This window comes from Pteropus medius, unplaced genomic scaffold (assembly GCF_902729225.1).
Source record: "Pteropus medius unplaced genomic scaffold, Ma_sr-lr_union100, whole genome shotgun sequence".
Lineage (NCBI taxonomy): Eukaryota > Metazoa > Chordata > Mammalia > Chiroptera > Pteropodidae > Pteropus > Pteropus medius.
The window spans coordinates 13,101,506-13,122,947 of NW_024340692.1; the positions used below are offsets into that span (position 1 = coordinate 13,101,506).

The following is a 21,442-nucleotide window of genomic DNA, read 5'->3' on the forward strand; positions in this document are numbered from 1 at the left end:
GACCTATATAATGAAAACTATAAGTCCCTATTAAAAGAAATCGAAGAAGATACAAAGAAATGAAAAGATATTTCATGTTCTTGGATTGGAAGAATCAACTTAGTTAAATGACCATATTACCTAAAGCATTATACAGATTTAATGCAATCCCCATCAAAATCTCATTGGCATTTTTTAAATAAATAGAACAAAAAATCATCAGATTTGTATGGAAGCACAAAAGACCCTGAATTGCCAAAGCCATCCTGAGAAAAAAGAACGAGGCTGGAGGCATCACTCTGCCCGAGTTCAAATTATACTACAAAGCGACAGTAATCAAAACGGCATGGTATTGGCAGCAAAACAGACACATGGACCAGTGGAACAGAATTGAAAGCCCAGAAGTAAATCCATATTTATATGGACAAATAATTTTTGACAAAAAAGCCAAAAACGTACAGTGGAGAAAGGAAAGATTCTTCAATAAATGATGCTGGGAAAACTGGAAAGCCACCTGTAAAAGAATGAAACTAGACTGTTGTCAATCACCACACACCGAAATTAACTCAAAATGGATTAAGGACCTGAATATAAGACCTGAAACAATAAAATGCATGGAAGAAAACATAGGAACTAAACTGAAGGACCTTGGACTTAAAGAGGATTTTATGAATTTGACCTCAAAGGCAAGGGAAGTAAAAGCAAAAATAAATGGATGGGACTACATCAAACTAAAAACCTTCTGCTCAGCAAAAGAAACTGTCAACAAGGTAAAGAGAGAACCATCCAAATGGGAAAATATATTTGCAAGCAACACCTCCAATAAGGGCCTAATATCCAAAATATACAAAGAACTCATACAACTCAATAACAACAACAACAACAACAACAAAATAATCCAATCAAAAAATGAGCAGATGAAACCTGAACAGACATTTCTCCCTAAAGGACATACAAATGGCCAACAAATATATGAAAAGATGCTCAACATTGCTAGCTATTAGGGAAATGCAAATCAAAACCACAATGAGATACCATCGCACACCTGTTAGAACAGCTATAATCAACAGGACAAGTAATAACAAATGTTGGAGAGGATGTGGAGAAAATGGAACCCTCATACACTGCTGGTGGGACTGCAAATTGGTACAGCCACTATGGAAAACAGTACGGAGGTTCCTCAAAAAACTAAGACTTGATCTACCATATGATCCAGCAATTCCTCTACTGGGTATTTACCCCAAAGACTTGAAAACTCATATCCGAAAAGATATTTGCACACTGACGTTCATAGCAGAATTATTCACAGTGGCTAGGACATGAACACAACCAAAGTGTCCTATGATAGATGATTGGCTACAGAAGCTGTGGTGCATATATAGAATGGAATATTACTCAGCCATAGGAAGAGATGAAATATTGCTATTTGCAACAACATGGATGGACCTTGAGATAATCGTGCTAAGTGAAATAAGCCAGACAGAAAAAGTTGAAAATCACATGATATCACTTATATGTGGGATATAAACCTAAAAGCAACAAATGAGCAGGACAAACAGAGACTCATGGACATGGACTATAGACTAGTGGTTACCAGAGGACTACAGAGTAGTGGTTACTAGTGGGGTGGGGGAGGAGGGGGAAGGTAGACAGGGTAAAGTGGGTCAAATATAGGGGGATAGGAGGAGGGTGAAGTGGGTAAAGGGGATCAAATACATGGTAGCTGAAGGAAACTGGACTTCGGGTGGTAAACACAATGGAATATACAGATGTCATGATAATGTCCACCTGAAAATTATATAATTGTATTAACCAATGTTACCCCAATAAATTTAATTTAAAAACTTAACAAAAAAATCTATGAGGATGTTTAAAGCAAAGGAGCTTAAGCCTTCTCTCTGAAATGGGGGAATAATGTCTATATTGTAGAATGTTTATGAGAAGTAAATGAAATTATTTAATGTTTGTAAAGTACCTTTAGCAATAACTATAACAGAGCAAATGCTCAACAAATGTAACTTCTATTATTGTCATTAATAATATTATTACTGTGGGGTCAGGCTCAAGTTTGGTTCCCAGATAGAGGAATTAATTTTACTTTGCATGCTTGTCACAAGGTCAACCATTTCACAATGCTTATTAATGAGCACAGTAATCGGGACATAGAAAAAGAATAGGTCAGAAATAATAAATAAATGGTACATGTGGCCCATACTCACTACTCCCACGCCCATGGCAAACATAAGTAGTCAATTGTGGTACTCTTTCCTACGGAGCCTGAGTGCAGCCTCAGAATTTTCCCCAACACACCTTTTCAGACAGCTCCCTGCTCTGTGATTCAGAGTGAACAGTTAAGATGAAATTTACTTGGTAAAATAGAGTTGTCTCGAATATAACAGCACTCAGGGGAAAAGTGAGCTAAAGTATGTTATTTTTTTAAAAAAGATAAAACAATGGTTTTGATGAAAAAAAAGAATTGATTAATGCAATGAGCAGTTTGTTCTGACAGGAGACTCAAAGATTATCAAAGTGTCCTTTTTTCTCAAGGTATTGTTTTGTCATAGTAAAGGAAAATGTTGACGTTAGTTTAGAGAAAAAGACAATTTAGCAAACCATATGCTGAACACAATGTTTTCAGTAACAGCCACTGAATAATCAGGAATACATCATGTCCTGCCTCTAAGTCCTTCACCTTGCTCCTCTAAATGGAAACACAAGTGCCTGAGGATATTTGAAGCATGACAAACATTGCAGCGAGTGCTGATGTAAAGCCTATAAAGAATTTCCATGCCTGATCATATAACAGATGGCTCCCTACAAGAATCATTTTAATATTAAACAGACAATTCAAGCCTATGAAAAATTCTGCCATAAATCTGTAATTGAAAATATTTAAAAAATCCATTCAAAAAGATTAATTTTTTTACAAAAGACTGTAAATTTTTACAAGGAACTTCTTATGTATTTCAGAGCTTATGTCAAAAGTTGAGATGTCCTTTTACTTTTTTAAGAGGGGATTTAAGATCAAATGAAATGTCTATAGACTAAAAAATTGTCTTAGATGGAAAGAAAAAAATATGTGGTGGAAGGCAGGGCTGTGTTTTACTTTGTTTAATTGATCTCATTTACTCATTGTCACTGAAGGTCTTCCTCACCCCAGAGACCCAGAGACCCTCTTGCTTTTCCTTGTCCATTAGTTCTTTGTGGATCCCCAGGTCTTCTGGCCCAGTGTGGGTCCCAAACTCATTCATTTTTGATGTCGCCCTTTCTAAGACTCCAGAATCTTTACCTTTCTCTCACACCACCCCTGCTACTCTGGCAAAGGCTCTGAGGGTCAAGGTATGTGGGGGCTCAGCTGCTTCCTGAAGTCCTCAAGTTGCTGCTGCTGGAACTTTAGTTCAATGCTTAGACATGACTTAGTGCAGCCTCAGTTGTCGTTATTTATTTTTTCAATGCTACCCAAGACATCTCCTAACAATTCTTAGCTTGAGTCAAGTCCATCTGCAATTGCCCATCTGCTTTCTTTATGGAGAAAAGGGAGAGGATGCCTACTCAGCGTCCCATTTCTAGAGAGTGGCCATCACCCTTTATGCATTAATGATGCTTCTTGCTCTCAGAAACTAGATAGCTGCCTTAACCTTTGTAGATTCTAGCTCCTCTTAGATCAGAACCCCAGTAGTTGAAGAACATAATTTTTGGAGGCATATAGACAAACTTTAAAAAAAATTAAATATTTGCATATTTATTTTAACATAATTTTTAGAGAAAAATTTAATCCACCAAAATTTAATCCACCATGGATTCTTTGTTGCAAAAGATAAGGCTGAGGAAAAACAAAGTGAGTCTATTTAAAGTTGATTTTGAAGACCAAAGACAAGGTAAAGGGAGGGGACAAGAAACAAGAATACATGAGGCCAACCTGAGGCAGAATGTGTGGAATCAAAGGATACTTGATGGTCCAAATAAAGAAAGATTAAGGCAATCATCTGGACTCCACATGCACATGTAAACAGCAAATAGTAAATTTTTCTCTTTCTCAATCTCTCTTTTTCTCTCAACCGCACTTAGGCCTTTGACTTATCTCTATTCAGACATTGCAAGACATAACTTTGCTAAATGCCATGCTGTTGAGCTAGGCAATATAACCTCTGAGCTCTTCTCCTCCACCATGATGTCAATAAGATCACTTAAGAGTTTGTTAGACAGCTAGCTTTGTCCTCCATGCAATACCCAAGTCCTCTACAGAGCCATGGCAACTAAAAGAATGTACTGGTATTTTATCATTATTGGCTTTTTTTTTTTTGCTTATTTTGATTTATTTACTTTACATGTAATAAAAGCAGGAAATATCAATGTAGATTGGTCAGCCCCAGGTGTCCTTTGCTTCCTAAACAGGAAGTCTTTTGTTCCTACCGTTAACATCTTAGGAAACTTGCAAATCAACATAACATGACTTTTTTGATCAAGATAGCTTTCTGGACATAAATGGTTCCCTTTTAGAGAGGGTAATAGTTTCAAGCTCCTGAAGAGAGGAGGTGAGTTAGGTGTAAGTTCTTACTTAATAAAGCCCCATAAGTTTTTACTTTAATAAATACAAAGTGCTTACTATATGGCAAGACGTGCTCTAAGCACTTTGCAAATACTAATTCATTTATTTTAATCTTAGTAACTCTATGGCTATATATATTTTTATAACCCCATTTTATAGATTGGGATGCTGAGGCACAGAGAAAATAAATAATGTAACCACAATCTCACAACTAGTGAGTGGAAATTTGAACCAAGGTTCATATTTTTTTCACCAATAGCTTAGGCTTAAAGCTGTTATTAAAAAAGGATCAGACTCTTATATATTGATCTATGTGAACTCTAAGACCTGAGGTGGGAGAATGAAAACAATATCTTTACACTATGAAGTCTTCCAAGAGGAACAGCACAAGACAGTCCTCAATAAAACACACACACACACACACACACACTCATGTAGGACCAGTTTCATGGGTGACCAACTAGTATCATAGGGTCTTGCATTTTGAAGGACCCCATTCTTAGTTCAATGCTCTGTCTCAAAATTCTTAATAATTTTTAAAGAGAAAATCTTCATTTTCATTTTGAACTAGGCCCTGCAAATTATGTAGCTAGTTTTATATACATGTACATGCACATGTACATGGGGTGGGAGGTCTCTATCCTAGTCATTACTTAGAGTAAAAATGTGGCTATTTACTAGTATATCCCAGATAATTCACCAGATAACTGGAGTGAATGATGGAGGGATGGTACTGAATCTTTTAATTATCTGTGTATGAGGCACAATAGAATATCTTTGCCCGTGAGCAACTGCCCTGCCTTGGGGCAAGTCTGCTATTTCACACTCCTGATGGCGGCAGCACACCTTGCAAAATATTTGAAGGGATTCAGAATGGGCCTCCTGGATATGCCACTTTGGCATATGAATTATTTTGAGCTAAAGGCAATTGACTCCCTCTGAGCCCAAGAGGAACTTTTACCTTTCCCTTAAATAATTTAAATCTACGGCCTTGCCCATAATAAAAGTTATTACCAGATATAACTTTTTATGATATATCTGTATGACAGGACAAACTTCTAATTAATGAACATTTGCTTTTCTTATCATCTTGCAATAACTTTTCTCCCCTCTGAAGTTCCAGGACACTTTACCTCATCCTTAGCTCAGAATGCCATATTTACCTCATTTTAACTTTCTGTTTCTAAATCTCTGTATGAGGGGTTCCCACATGCATGTAGGTAAGTAAATTAGGTTATTTTCTCTTGTTAATCCATCTAATATCAATATAATTATTAGGCTAGCCAGAAGAAGCTAGAGGAGTAGAGAAATTTTTCTTCCTCCCCCACATATTCTTCTTGTGAGAGGTTGACCACTCAAATATTCTGTCTTGTGGTCACAAAATTTAACTCACATGACTGCTGAAAAATAGGTTAGTTCCTTTATTTTGCCTATAGTTATTTGTGCTCCTCCTGAAGATAAATATAAATTAACTGGTTAGTAGGCATATAAATTAACTAATATGATCTAGATTAAATTTACTCTAATTCAGTAATTTAAATGGTTCCTCACAGTAAAGTTTAGTTTCTCTAGGAAAAAAAAAAATGGTTTATGTCCTCAAAGAATTTACCCTTTCTCCTGCTCATTTCTCTAAAATGATACCCATGTGTTTAGGGGCAAGGGAATTAGTGCACGTTTGTGGGGTATGAAGTTGGGTAAGTAAAAGACACACGCTGGTCCTTGGGCGTGCAGTGACTAGAATCCACTGGGTCTCTGGGATGATGTTCTGTGCCTGCCTGTGTAATCTTTGCACTGCAGTCTTCGAATGCTGCATTTTATGGCTGATTGGACTTAGGATTCATTCTTTAGACTTTCTGGTGCCCCTGAGGTGTTCTGTGCTTCTTTGCTTCCTCTCTCAGTTCCTACAGTTCTAGATCCTGCTGAGCCCTTAGCTGTGTTATCTGTTCTGTCTTTTGACTTGACAGTTCACTCCCCAGCATCTCTCCTGGCTTTGACACACCTCACGGAATGTCCACTGACTTCAACTCAATATCTGCACCTCATAATTCGAATTAAGGACAGGTTTAGAATGCTAAACTTCAGGTGCTCCTTTCTCTACTCCTGTTTGTCATGTTTCTGTGGCTGCGCCCTGCCTTACCTTTGGGTTTGTCATCACTGACTTGATATATTTTCCTCTGCCTTTCAGCCTAAGCCCAGAGAAGACACTAGCAGGACATTTGTCTGGTCGCAACACTCCCTTTCCCTGTCTTCTTTCCTTCCCTGTCTTCTTACTGTTTTCGATACCAGACGCATGGGTTTTTCTATTGATTCTATGTCATATCATTTTTTCCTTTCTGACTGCAGATTAGACTTAAAGGACAAGCTTGGCCTTGATATGTAAATGGGGCACGCAGGAATTTGGAAAAATCCTTTCTCAAGAAAATAACCTGGCTCGCAGGGCATTGTCTTGTTGCACAATCCGATTTCTAATGTCAAGAGCTGAATGTTACCTCCGTTTCTCTTTGCATACCTTCCGCTTTAATTTCTAATCTCTTCTCAGACAGATGGATACCCAAAGCTGATTAGGGTAAAAAGGTCTTATACTCTGAAGGGCAAAAGAGAAAACCACATTAATGTTTAAAGTTATTCCTCATGTGAAAACTGCATTCTTCATGACTCACTCTTCTTTAGGAGTAAGAAAGAACCGTGGAGTCTTGTTAGACTGTGTCTTCCTGACAAAGGAAGGCTAGGTATCATCAGTTCTATATACTTGTACTTCGTTCCACTTGCTGGTCTTGAATATACTTTCATCAGGATTAGAATATCACACACTCTATATTCCATTGACTGTTCCTATAGTAAACTTGTAAAAATCATTATCAATTGTATTGCTTAGGAGTTACATTTGATTGTAACAGCTATCCAAAAATAATGGCCTTAAACAAATTAGATGTTTTATTTTGTCTACTTAATGAAGGTACAATCCTAGCCTGTCCTACAGTTAAACAGAGTCACATGAATAATTCTGACCAGTGAGCTGTATGGGGAAATGAAGTGTTTCATTTCTGGGCTGAAGCATAGAAAAGCAGTCATGTCACCTGAGGAATCTGCATGTTCCAGATGGTGAAGCCGCTGCATCTGAGTCCCTGAATGATACATGGATCAAAGCTGTCCCAGCAACTTGCAATGAACATGAAGTGAGAAATTAACTTTTGTCATATTAAGCCTCTGATATTTGAGGATTAAATTGTTTCTGCAGCATAATCTACCTAACCTGATCATTAGAAACAGGAAGGGCAAAAGACAAAAGGCACTTGTTGGCTTCCTCCTGCCCACTTTTAAGATTTTATGAAATCTCACTGAATGTCATTCATTTACATCTTATTAGCCAGAGCTGAGTTATAGGGTCACTTCTATCTGCATAGAAGGTTAAGAAATGTCATTTCTTAACTTCACATATGCTGTATCTAATAAAATCAGATTTTGTTATTAAGGAAAACTACCATAGCTATTGGGTAGGCAGCTAGCATTGTTTGCTACAGTTACCTCTTTGGTTACCCATCATTCAAATACAGTCTTATTTCCAATAGTGTGAAAATAAGATTTGTAGCAGCTCACAACAGGCACTCATTAAAATTTCAGGAATTTCGTGAGTTCATGATTAGGTACAATCATTATGAAGAATTAAATTATGTAAACTTACAATTAAATAAATTGTATTAAAGACAAAGGTAATACATAGTCAAAATTCATCACTTCCTAATTATTACATTTTACTATTATCTATGCTCTTGAAGTTTGCATCTATCGTATTGATATGGTGGAGATACTTTAAAATAATATGACACAGCTCATCTGTTCCAACTCTGCCCTCAGTGACATCATGTTGTTATCTTGAAATCAGCCACAGTGGAAGTATTTACACCATGGAAATGAGCAAATACTATAAATCAGGGCTTGATTTGTTGTTCTATTGATTGTCTAGACTTAAGAATGATGAAGAAAACGTTACTATGCAAATGATACTTAAAAGTATGTTATGATAGTAGCCCTTATGATAGTAGCTCTTGCATTGTAAATATACCAAAATTTGAGGAAATATTCTTCCAGTATTTGAAAAACTTCCAGTATTTGAAAGTTGCTCACATCACTGATAAATAAGTGAAATCACATACATCTTTATTGCTTCATTTTTATTTTAGTCAGTAATATAAACATATCAACCAGCATTCATGTCTACATGTTGGAACTATACTCATTTGTCAATGGCTTTCTCAAAAAAAAAAAAATGACATTCTGTGAGAATCAATTGTCTATAAGGAATATACAATAATGAATATTACATATTATTATTAAGATTCATAAATTATTATAATACACATTCTTTATATCAGTAACAAGGACTATCTGACTTGCTATGGGATAAATTTTCTGGTTGGCCAATCTAGCTGACCCCGGTTATTCTCTCTGAGATAATATCCCAGGATCCCTGTTCCTCTGATCCTCTGGTTCTTCCCTCTGATGTTGCTTGGCCTTTCCCTCTTTGGCCCTTCCTGGGGCTACAGTGCTCTCAAAACCAACTTCCTATTGTTTTAGGGATCAGGGCCTGGTATTAGGGGTTTACTAGCCATAAGCTGTTTCAGGCAAGTCATGGAGAGAGGAAAGTACTATGGAAATACAGTTCCCTATAAACTTAGTATAGTTTTGCTGTATTTGCTTCTAGTAAAGTCCAAGTTTAAGAAATAATTGCCAAAGTTCTTGTCCAGATCTAGATTTTAAGCCTGGGCATCTTCTCCTTGAATTGTAATTTAATTGCAATTCAGTCGTAATTATCTCTATGTTCTGCTCATCTCCTTTGACCTGGACTCAATGGCAGCCACCTTGAGACTGTTAGAGTCAACAGGCTCAAGTGGAAAGGCAATGTCCTTGATCCCATCACTGCCAGAATGCTTTGTGTCTCTTTCCAGTGGAGCACCAGTATTTAGGCTACTGTTTGCCCGTTACTATTTAAAACCGCTTCAAGTTTGAAGAAGAGAAGCAGTTGGCTTCAGGACTCTCTTCACCAAAACTTGCAGACCACAGGTAGGGAAAGATTCCTTTGGAAAAAAAAAATGATGTTTCCTTCCTTCTTTGTTTACAGCCTGAGTAGCTTTAGTCTGATGTCATCTCTTCAGAAGGATTTTGCTGAAAGTTGTGGAGGTAGTACCTGCCAATATACAAAATGTTTGCTACCATTTCTCCTAATAGTACAGCCTCAGCCCATTGCCTGCATTCCAAGTAAAGCAAGCAACAATTTCGTCAAATGTTCTGCCATTACATAACAAAGATCACCAGCTTTCCAGCTTAAAGTATTATAGTCTTTATTAACCAAAGCCCCAATTCTCCCACCAGGTCAATTCCACATTTTAGGTTTACTTAATACATCCCACTTTTAGATACCAAATTCCGTTATCAGTTAGAAGTTATATATTCAGTTCTAACTTGCAAAAAATTGAAAACAGTAGCATGAACATATTAATGATTTTGTTTTTTTCATTAAATGAGAAGCCTAGACATAGATGACACAGGGCTGGTATAACAGCTCCTCCACTGTATCAAGTAAACTTCAGCATTTCATCTATCATCTGGAGGGGGAGAGGCAGAGGACAAAGGGTATGTGCAGGACTGATCTTGTCCTTTTATTAAAAGCCCCTTGCGTAAAATAATAGTAATAACAATAATAACAATAGTAATTCCTGGTAAAATGGATCAAGATAACACCACAAATGGAAATCTAACAAAGCCACATTCAGACATATTAAGTTCAAATTTTTCTACAGCTATGTTTATCTTTTTACTAAAACTGGAATAATTTCTGAAGAAATTCTCTGGTTCAGTTGTCAAGGGCAACACTAATGTCAAGTTTTGGACATTGGTAACCACAGTAGAACTTTTGTAATAAGGATTATAAAAAAACAAAATTATCTATTGATGATTGGTTAAGAGACCTGCCTAAACTTTACAGTCCTATTAGCAATCTCTGCATTTTATAAATTCAAAAGAACTTCCCAGCTGGGATGCAGTAATTTCATTTTCTCTAAAATATCAGTGTAATCACATAAAAGGGAAAAAGGCCCCAGGAGAAGTTCTCTTGCTATTAGCAGTAACATATATAAAACTCTTCTCAGAAAAGGGCTGTTAATCATGTAATTGGAAAAGGCCCTGAGAAGTCATTTATGCCATCTTGGGCAGATAAATGAGTAGTCTAACCTTAAAAATATATCCAAAGAAGATTTAAACTCTTCTTTTGTTGGCTTAATTATTATAGGCACTGCCTTGGAGCAAGTGAAAAAGCATTACTATTTCTAGTTTTTTTTTTCAAGATGTATTTGTTGAGCATGTATGTGCTTATAACACAGTAGGAGAAATGTAGAAATGTGAGATATGGTCGTTGGCAGCAAAGAGATAAAAATACAGAGATGGAGACATTTACCATGGTGTGAAATGGCTTAAAAGAGATTCCTGAAGGAGAGAGACTCTGTTGGGCTTAGAGTCATAATTTGGAGAGTGAAGTTCAGGATAGAGAAGATTCCTGTACATCCAATTTTTATTAAATTCTCCCCACTCCTCATTCCTGACACCTATTTCACCCCTGTCTCTGCTCTACCCCATTTGGTGCCTTGGTTCAAACTTTCATCACTTTCCGCATAAACTATTACAATAAACTTTGAATTTATCCCCACTTCTCCAGTCTTAACCACCAAAGTCTTCAGCAATTCATACTCGGCACTGTAAGAGAATGGTCTTTAAAATATAAATCTAATGGCTTTTTTCTCCAGGGCTGGGATTAGGGTAAGGAGAGTGCACTCACCTTGGGTGCAAAATTTAAGAGGCCATCAGAAAACTCAGTAATTAAGATACTATTTTAATGAAAAAAAAAAAACTATAAGCAAAAATGTAAAATATCCTTGATGAACAAAATGTCAAAGTTTTAAATAAAAACAGGATCTAACAGGCCGTGCTAAGCTCCATTGGAGTCTGAGACAAAGTAAAAATGTATGCCTCTATATACATATTTTTATGTATTTTTTAAGTGGTTGTTTTTTAGAACATTAAGAAACCTTAAAAATATTTAAAAGTTGAAAAATATGTATATTAAAACTCACATTATTATTTTAAGTTTAAATATTTTAATTACACCAAAATATAAACTCATCGATTCAATAATATTTTCAAAATCTATTTCTTCTCTTAATGCCTTTGTTCATATTACTACCTCTACCTAGAATATTCTTGCTCAAATGTATACCAAGTCAATGGTTATACATTTTCCAGAAATAAGCTTTTAATGTACCACACTTTCTTACCCCCATTCTCAGGCAGAATTGACTACTCTTCCTTTGTGCTTTTCACTGTAGCCTGTATTAACCTCTATCGAAGCAGCATTTCAAGTATATGCATTTTATTGTTTGTCTTCCACTAAAATAGGGGTACCTACCTATGCTCTTATTCATCATTTATTTGCAGTGACTATTACAGGGGCTGGGACTCTGTAGGTATTTAATATTTGTTGAACTGAATTAATGAACAAACAAGGGTGAAAATGTGTTAAGCATATTTAAAGAAAAGTAAGTAGAAAAGCCTTGTTGGAAAGTTAGAAGATACTTTAGATAAAGCCTAAATTTGTTTAAATAGCAGAAATACATAATATATTACTACAAAACATCCAAGTCATTCAATTTAATTGATTAATTAGACATTTATTGTATACTTATTTGTGTGGATAACTACCATTTTAGCAAGTCTATTCTCTTTATTCTCTGTTGATGGAGGGGAGAATTTCAGACAGGGAGACAAAATAAAAGTCTATTGTAATAGTTTGTATCTAATGTAATAGAGGCTTATAAAAACATGGCGGAAGAAGACAAAGAAAAGTTATAAAGTATTCCAGTGCATTAGATAACTAAAAAGTGCGGTACCATGTGAATAATTTACATCCTAGTACAATTTTGAAATTTTACATAGCTAAAGCTTCAGACATTCAGGGCCAAGGTCCATTTTATCCATTAAGCACTAGGGTGCCATGCCCAAAGTGTATGAGTTTTTTAAGAGCCTATAAAAATGTTTCAGACATTCCCCCCACCCCCCCAAAAAAAATCATTGACTCCAAATCAAAAAAAGAAAATTTCAATATTAAAATTAGCAAATGTTTACTTAAATCTCTACAAAAATGTTTAAAACATAAAAAATATTTTATTGGCTCCACAATATGCAAAGAAGATAGAAGCATTGAAATTAATGAGTGTTTAATTAAATGTTTTTAAATTGTGGCATTAGGTCAACTACTTGAAGACAACTCAGCTCAGTTCTCTATGTATTACATTGAACGTGGAATGTGAATGTATTTTAATATATGTAATGAAAGGTAGGTGATCTCCATAAGTAAGAGTTCATAGAGCCTGTGAATGATCAAAACAACCACATTTGCGTGCTCAGTTATGGTTCACAGCATGCTAACCATTATCCCTGCACCTCATAGGTAAATTCTAATGGTTACAATTGCAGTGATTTCTAAGCATCTGAGCCTGAGCCCTAAATGAGAACTTAATATGAAAAAACAAATTCCTTAGTTAATCTATTTTTTCAGTTAATATTGTGTTAATTTAAAAAAAAGTTTAGAAAACATATTTAAATTAAAACTAACACTATTCATGGTATATAGTCACATAGTAAATGCTTCTTGGCAATTGGTGTTATCAATATCAGATGTTGAGCTGATTTTATCTACAAGTGTATATATATTCTTTGCTTTTACCCCACTTAGAATTGGGAAGCTGGTTTTGGCTGCAATGGATAGCAAGCACACCTAGGATGAATTTAGTCACTGAATAACAGAATGGTCCATAGGATCAATAACTAAGAACATTAGCTGGTTCTTTAGACTATCTTGCAGTGCAGCATCTATAAATTGCTACGCTTGTGTCATTTTTAGAAGCCCATCCTTAAGAATTCCATCTTTAGCCATGTAATGAACTAATTTACAAAGCACTGATCTTGTCCAATTATAGTTGATTTCTCACGATGCATAGGTGGAAGGGTAGCAGTGTAAGCAGTGGTGTCTCACTGGTGAAGGCCTGGGTCCTAACCTGCAGTATCTTAGCAGGTGTAATTTTTACACTAGCGAATGCCAAAGGTAACCTGCATTATAATTCTATTTCTGTGGACCAATGTCTGCAGTAACTAAAGGCACATCTGGAAATGACTACTCAGACACCATTTTCCAGATGAGTAAATTGCTGTTCAGCAACTGTACCTGGCAGACTAGAGAAATTGAAGTTTAATTCACAAGAAAGGGAGAAAATGGACTTTGGTGTTATTCCTGCCTTGGGAAGGATTCGAGGGGGTTCATCTCTAGAAAGAACAGAATTTGGAATCCGAACCATTTAATTCTGGTTTTCTCTGCTGAGTCAATTGAACTGAGTTATTCCTAGACATTAAATCACTGGAAATATTCATTCGCTTGGTTTATTTTGTGCTGTCCCTAAAAGCTAACATTTCCCTAAATTCCTACCAATGGTTGTTTGACAGAAGCTATGCATATCCACAAACCCCTGAATTCTGCTAGGCATTTGCTTTGTTCTCCTCCCTTTTACAGGTTAAACGATCAGGGCCCAGTGATTTCCCAAGGGTCACATAGTCCTTGGGTGCTAAAGTTTTCACTATGTGTTACATTTTGTAACTGATCAAAGGATTTTTTTCCACCTAAGTCTGTCTCAATGTACCCTTGGCTATTTCTTCTATTTCTTAATTCAAATTCTAAAAAGGCCAAACAACTGTTAATGTTCACATTCAACAAAAACATCTGTTATAGGCAGTTGCTGACTGACTAGTAATATTCATCTTCTCTGCCAGATCTAAATTGGACCTGAGAGAATTTCCACATTTGCTGGTAAACTATTAAGTGTTCCATACTGGAGCATTTTCCAGAGAGAAAAAAATAGCTCACATATCTCTTCTTAACGCCTATGAAGAAAATTGCCCCCAAATGGTAAACTGTGACTTTTTGTGGGAGGGAAAAGATGATTTCACAAAAAGTGGAATCTCTCTTGCTTTGGCTAAGAAGCTAACTCCTTTTCCCACCACTAAATCTAGCAACTATGTACACCTGTACCCACACGTGTATCCTCATCCCCTCATTGTAGTGGGTGAACCGAATGAATTGATGTCTGAAGTCAGCCTCTTCACCTGTGCACCCATTCTTTTCCTCCTGCTTGCAGACTCTGCTTCTGCTCTTATTCCTTTTCTCTTGAATTATCAAAATTTTCCCTTCTTCTAAATCCTTCACATTAGCATACATAGATGCCATAATATCTCTCATTATTAAAACAAAAACAAAAACAAAAAACCCCTTTCCTTGATTTCATGTCCCCTCTAACCAGGTCCCATTTTTCTGCTACCTTCTTTTATTGTGAAATTTCTCAAAAGGGTTGCCTAGGCTTCTTGTTTTCATTTCTTCACCTTTTATCTCTCCTCAGCCCACACTAGTCAGCTTGCCCTCACAACAACTCCACTGAAACCTGTGTTGTGGAGGTCACCAATGATAGAGTGGCCAGATGTTCTTGTTTTCCCAGGACGATCCTAGTTTATATCTATTATCTTGGCAGAATTATTAATAATTTCCATTTTACTTTTTAAATAACCATGGTATAAATCACCACACCGATGACTTCCACCTTGAGAATTTTACTGGTTACTTCTCTGTACTATTTTTCTCAACATTCTGGCTGGTCTTCTCATTGACCTCTAAATGTTGGCACACTGCAAGTCTTTTAAATTACCTTTTTTCTTCTTCAATCCTCTCCTCTTCAATCTGCTTCTCTCCTCTCCTCTCTTCTCTACCCATAATCTCTCCATAAGTCAACTCATCCAGTCCCATGGCTTTGAATACAATCTATCTTCTGATTGTTCACAAATTTATACCTCCATCTCTGATGGTTTCATATCTGACCCTCAATCTTCCCTGAACTCTGAATTCACCTTCACTGCCTATTTGGTAGATTCATTTGTATGTCTAATGGGTATCTTAAATTTAACATACCCAAACTTTCAATTCCCTTCTATACTTTACCTATTTTTCCCTAAGGGCTCCCACTCTCAGTAAATCACATCACCATTATTTCAGCTGCTGGAGTAAAAAACTATGCTCCATCCTCTTATTATGCTCTTTTCATCACAACCCATAGCCAAGTTTTATCGACTATTTCAAAACCGATCATCAATCTGACTACTCTCCATCTCTTCGACCATACCCATTGTCAAAGTCACCTTCTGTCCTCAGGACTGCCAATGGTCTGCCTGCTTCTATCCTTGCTCTCCACAGAGCAACGAGAGTCATTCTTTCCAATTGCATATCAGGTTATGTTTCTCTTTTAATCAAACCCAGAACGATGAGAATAAAATCGAGATTTCTATCCATTACTTAAAAGGCCCTGGTTTCCTCCATATCTTTGAACTCATTTCTTAGAATTCTCTCTCTTGCTTTCTCTGTCTACCACAAGGGTCTATGTGTTGTAGCACAAACCAAGTTTCTTGCTGCCTCAAGGCCTTTGACCTTGCCATTCTCTCTACTTCGGAAGCTCTTCCTCTGTTCCTCCTAATGGCTTTGCTCCCTCACTTCATTCACTCCCCCACCACCTCAACTAATGTAGCATCCCCATTATTCTCCATCCCTTAACACTACTTTATTTTTCTTTCTAGCTCTTATCACTACTAAAAATTGTACTGCTTTATTGTGTATATTTATTTTTTATCCCCTCCATCCTAAGTTCAGAAAATGAAAGATCTTGTCTGTCTTGTTTATCCCTAAATCCATAGTGTCTAGTTTAGTGTCATCACATAGTAGATACTCAATAAATATTTGCTGAAGAAATGAATGAATCAGTTTTCAATTGAATGAATTCAGAATTCTGAATACTCCTCATCTTATCAAATATCTGTTCCCATCTGTACTTGTTAAATATTGGTTCCATTATCTGCATTTTTTTTTTTAGATCTGCCTAGTCAAAGAATATTTCCATAGCTTGTAAACTCCCAAAGGCAACAGTTAAAGAAGCTAATTAATCAGCTTTAGCCTCCATAGAGCTACATACCTGAGTGCCTAATTTTCTTGTGTCCCTTTTAGACATGCAGACATATCCATGTTGAACTATAAAGATAACAGTGAACAAACAATCCTGTACTCTCTTCCTTGCTAGTTTCTTACTCAGTTTCCACATACATTTGAATTTGGTTTCATATCAGGCTTAAAACTTATCTTTAGGTGAGCATTGAGGTGTGAGAGGGAAAGTGAGAAATACATATATAATTCCCCAACTCCTAAGAGAATGAAAATATATTGAAACTGTCAAAAGAATAACAGAATAGTCAAAAGTATATAGTAAATCAGTTATTTATGTAAAATGTGGAAAAAATAGACATTACCATCTTTTACCAGTAGACATATCTATCATAACTACATCTAAGCAATAAGTATCTCCTCTTCTATTTTTTTCATGTGAATCTGTCTACCTCAAGGCTAGTGAACTTTAATTCTCCAGTGCGCCTTGTTTTCTTAGTGGTTTACATCAGCATGTTCTCGTTCTGAAAGCCCAAGGCCCAGCAGTGGCTTTTTAGCTGGCATTTCAGTTGAAACAAATGAAGCCCTTTGTTGATTGTGTAGAGTAATCTGGGCACATACAGAGTTTTAACGTGCTTTATAATATTTTAAATATTACAAGCCAAGAGCCATCTGAATTGCAATATAAATAAGGTTTGTGATGACAAAATGTTTTAGTATAAAGACACCAATTTAACTGAAGAAGTCATGATTACCACAGTTCACCATGACCTTGATGAAATGTCCTTCAAGACTGCCACCTCTTGCCCTGACTCTACACTCCCTAAAGGAAGTTCTCACTGTTAATTTGGCTTTCCAATTTTTCTGAAACCAGAAAGGAAGTATCTCCATGGTGTTTTTCCCCAAGGTAAGTGAATAACTAGTTGTTTGATCTTAGCCTTTCAAATACCAATACCTTTAAATTCAGTGATTTTATTTCCTATGGAAAACATAAGCAATACAGTAAAAAAAAACCCCTTCATATTAGAATGTTTATGACAGCATTCTTTACAATGGTGAAAAATTTGGAAGAGCAAGTGTTATATGTTCCAGAGAAGTCTGGAATAATACTTGATAATAAATTCTTATGTATGCTATCATTACAAACATTTCAATATCTACATAATATAGAAAAATGCTCATAATATGAAAAACACTGAATACAAAACTCTTCTTAATATGACCCATTGTGTATGTGATGTAAAATACAGTTAAAAGATGGTTTTTATTCTACTTTATATTTTTTCTCTTCTAGCTTATATTTTTTGTAATTTCTAAACATCGCATGAGTATGTAATACTTTTTAAATCAGAAAACTATACATAAATTTACATCTATTTATGTGGTATTTCAGTCAAACATAAATTTTTTCTGATACACTGCATTTTTTCCACACATTCTCCGCCTTCAGAAAAGTAAGTTTACTTTGCAGAGGTCACTAAGATGTAAATTAGCTACACAGATCATTAATGATGGAGTCCCTAAGAATATGCAATTTTAAAACGTGATATAAATAAAGATATAAATGCCACAGTGCAGGAAATTGTAAGAATTGTTATCCTTAAGTGTGATCACAGCAATGAAATGATACAATTAAAATTCTTATTTAAAATCCAAATGCCCAGGTGCCTGTTATTTATCAGGTGCTTAAGGAGTTAATACCCCTCCCCCCCCCGAAAATGAGTAACACAAATTATGACATATCTTTTCTTCCCATCCTCCCATCTCTGAAAATATCCAGAATTTGCTTTAAAAGCTATGCAAAAATGGCAAACCCCCATACAGATAAAAGATCAAGGGAGGGAATGAAAGATGAAGCAGCAGATGAGATAATAGACAAGATAATTACAGAGCTTTAAAAGCCTTGGATTTATTTTTAAGATGTAAGAGCTCTATTTAGAAAAACCCATAGCTAACTTTATGTGAATCTTGAATGAATTGTTCTGAAACATGTGAATTGTAATGAAACGAAGGAAAGGAAAGTTTGCTTTGTTTTCTATGCAATGTCTATCCTGGCTGGCCCCGTCACTAAGGTAGCCCAGTGATGTCCTGTTTTTTCTTACACAGGGTTAATGCCACCGACCTCGGGGCCTGGGGTTTTATAGGATGGACTGTTTCTCTCCGATTTTCTGCCATAACCAATACAATAAACCTGCTGTTATTTTGGAAGGATTAGGAAGCTCCTTTCTGCCCCTCTCTCACCACTGCCTGAAGAGGAAAAGTACCATCGCAGTTGTGAGGTAAAGAACAGACTAATACTTTTATTTTTGAACTGGCCTGTTCTGAGACAGGACTTGCTCTTCTCTCTGGCATCTCCCATTGGCCCCATGTAGCATTCTATCCATAGCTGTGCTCTGGCCTACAGTGGGGAGTCCTGTGTATATGCTTTACCTAGGTTAGATGGGCAACCCATGATCCAAATGCAAGGCCTGCCAAATATTAAAAGATAATCATTTGGTCTCTGATTCCTTTGTCTAACATTTTAGGTGGTTCTAAGTTCAGAGAGAGAATAAGGTTTGACTGCTACTTACTTCAGAGAACCCCCAAAAGCTGCATTTCCTTGAATGGTCATAAATTTAAACTGGACTGTCCACATTATTTCAGGATGGATCTCTCAATAAGCAACAATGTAAGGTTGGATATTGCCAGTATCATCCATCACATGAAAGTTTGAGATTTAGGTCACAGAACGCATTCCAGTTGGCAATTCTGATTGGCAAAATTTACAGGTATGAATTATGTGAAAAAGGAGTGCTAGAAAACAAAATCTCAGCATTCTTGGGAAGAATGGATTATTGATGACTTTAGGATTAGAGGAAGCATTGTGGCTTTTGGCTAAGGGAATGATTAGGAATTTATTTTGGAATATCATTTATAAGGACTTTTAATCTGGTTCAACTCAGGATTCAGATCTATAGGTGGCAATATTATGTTCAAAATGTAACACATCCTTTTTCAACAAAAGACTAATTTAGAGCCATAGTCCCTGACTCTCTGAAGATGTTTCTTCTTAAGTATAGATAATATAACCTACCTTTAAAACTAAACAGAGTATGTTACTTTAGTCCTGGTCCTACCAGAAGCAGACACAGAGACAGGATTAAACAGACAAAGCTTTTCTAAGGGAATGTCCTGTGTGAGAAGCATAGGGAGGGAGTGGAAGCAAGTCTGACAGTGAGTGAAGAAGAGACAAAGGTAAGGCTAAATAGAAGCATGTCAGGCAGCAAGGCTGTCAGGGAGTCCTGGGGCTGTCCAGGTTCCTAGGTCTCCTAGGAACGGGCTGCTTTCGTATCCCTTCCCCATTCAGCCAGTGACTGAGAGCAGAAACTGGAAGTGGCCTCAGCACCAATCACAAATATGGTGATGGATTTCAGAGTGTCCCAGCGGGGCCCTTGGTCCATTCACTCCCCATATTTGGGAGTCTGTGAGGCCCATTACTTTAACCACTAGACCCAGGATTGGGCAACCAAGAGGAACAAAACTAGGTTGTTTTCGAAACTCTATTTCCACTGTAATTTGCTAAGATTATTCCACGAGCAGAATATTGTTTTCACTTATCTAGGGAAGACTTGATTAAGAAATTCATTGGTTTTAGTATGTCTTAGAGGAAAACAATTTGCTAATGGACAAGACAAGCTCAAGGGGTATGCAGAATTTGCTGAGAATCATTTATCTGTGCCCCCACCCCAAGGTAAAATAGTGCATACAGGATTCCGTACTGTTCTTTTACTAAGGAATGTGCTTACTCTGAATACTGGATCCTGGTTATCTGCTAAATATCTGAATTCCTAATGTGTGATGTGCGAGTATGTGAGACGCGTGGTGCTGAGGAGCAGAGGAGAGAAGCGGAGAGAGATTTGAGATCCCTAGAGCTAAAACACATGTCAGTAATCAGTCAATAACTAGCTGGCACATGTGGAGCTAAATTTAAACATATGTTTTTGGTTTAAAAAACCTTGTTCTGACTGCCAAAGGAAGAGAGGATCTTAAATTTTTCTTTTAACCATCATGAATTTATAATAGGGTGGTCTTATGAAGCAAAACATAATAAAATACATTTATCGGAAACACATTTATGCATGTACCAGAAGAACAGGGTCAGAATAATTTATCTAAGAGTTTTATGGTGGATTATGCTAGGCATTTGTTTTCCAAAGCTTTTGCATATTTCACGTAGGCCTGTGTAATGTAATTTTTACAATGAGTTCCTCAGACGAATCATGCTTACTATCCCCGATTTCTTTTTTCATCTGAGTATACCACCAGATGATGCTTCTTTGTTGTGAAGTGAGAATCTAAAGTGGAGTATAGGGAACAATCTCATTAGATCTTTCGATTTCACCATGCATAAATTTTCTCTAAAACAGATATGCTGGCATTATAGTCCTCTCCATGTAGAGTAACTTCCTGGATCACCGAGATCATCCAAGAGCAGGGTATTTGGCTTTCAGAACTTTTCGCTTTCATTAAATAGCTTTCTCGGAGTTGTGCTCCAGCATTATGCCCTTGACTGCAGGTGATGGAAGTTTTTAAAAAGTGGCTATGTAAAACTTGCTGTTTTATATTGCAGGAATAGTGTCGAGGTTACTGTTCATTAAATTAATATATCCCCTCGTCTGAGGGAATTTCTTGTTTCCATTCTTGGTGTTTCTCTGATGCACCTGATAAACGTTTCCCTCACGGACACTTTGAGTCTTGCTTCTGATCACGCTTTCCTCTGCTTTGGCTGCTAAGAAGCTCTGAGGCAAACTCACAACTGGTTTTCAACTATTATGCAGGCCTCATAGTGCACCTGTCTGTGT

The 21,442-nt window shown here is 36.6% G+C and overlaps 1 long non-coding RNA gene across 2 annotated transcripts in view; it reads left to right on the plus strand.

Annotated features, from left to right (window-relative positions):
• The window catches only part of LOC120621104 (uncharacterized), a 109,317-nt gene that overhangs the window by 63,626 nt on the left and 24,249 nt on the right, over positions 1 to 21,442 (plus strand). The window contains exons 1-2 of one of the 2 annotated variants that reach the window (XR_005658094.1): positions 17,297 to 17,508; positions 18,708 to 18,880. This is a non-coding gene — a long non-coding RNA (uncharacterized LOC120621104). Of the gene's footprint in view, positions 1 to 17,296; positions 17,509 to 18,707; positions 18,881 to 21,442 lie in introns of those variants that run through there. The other variant, XR_005658099.1, reaches the window with a different exon arrangement.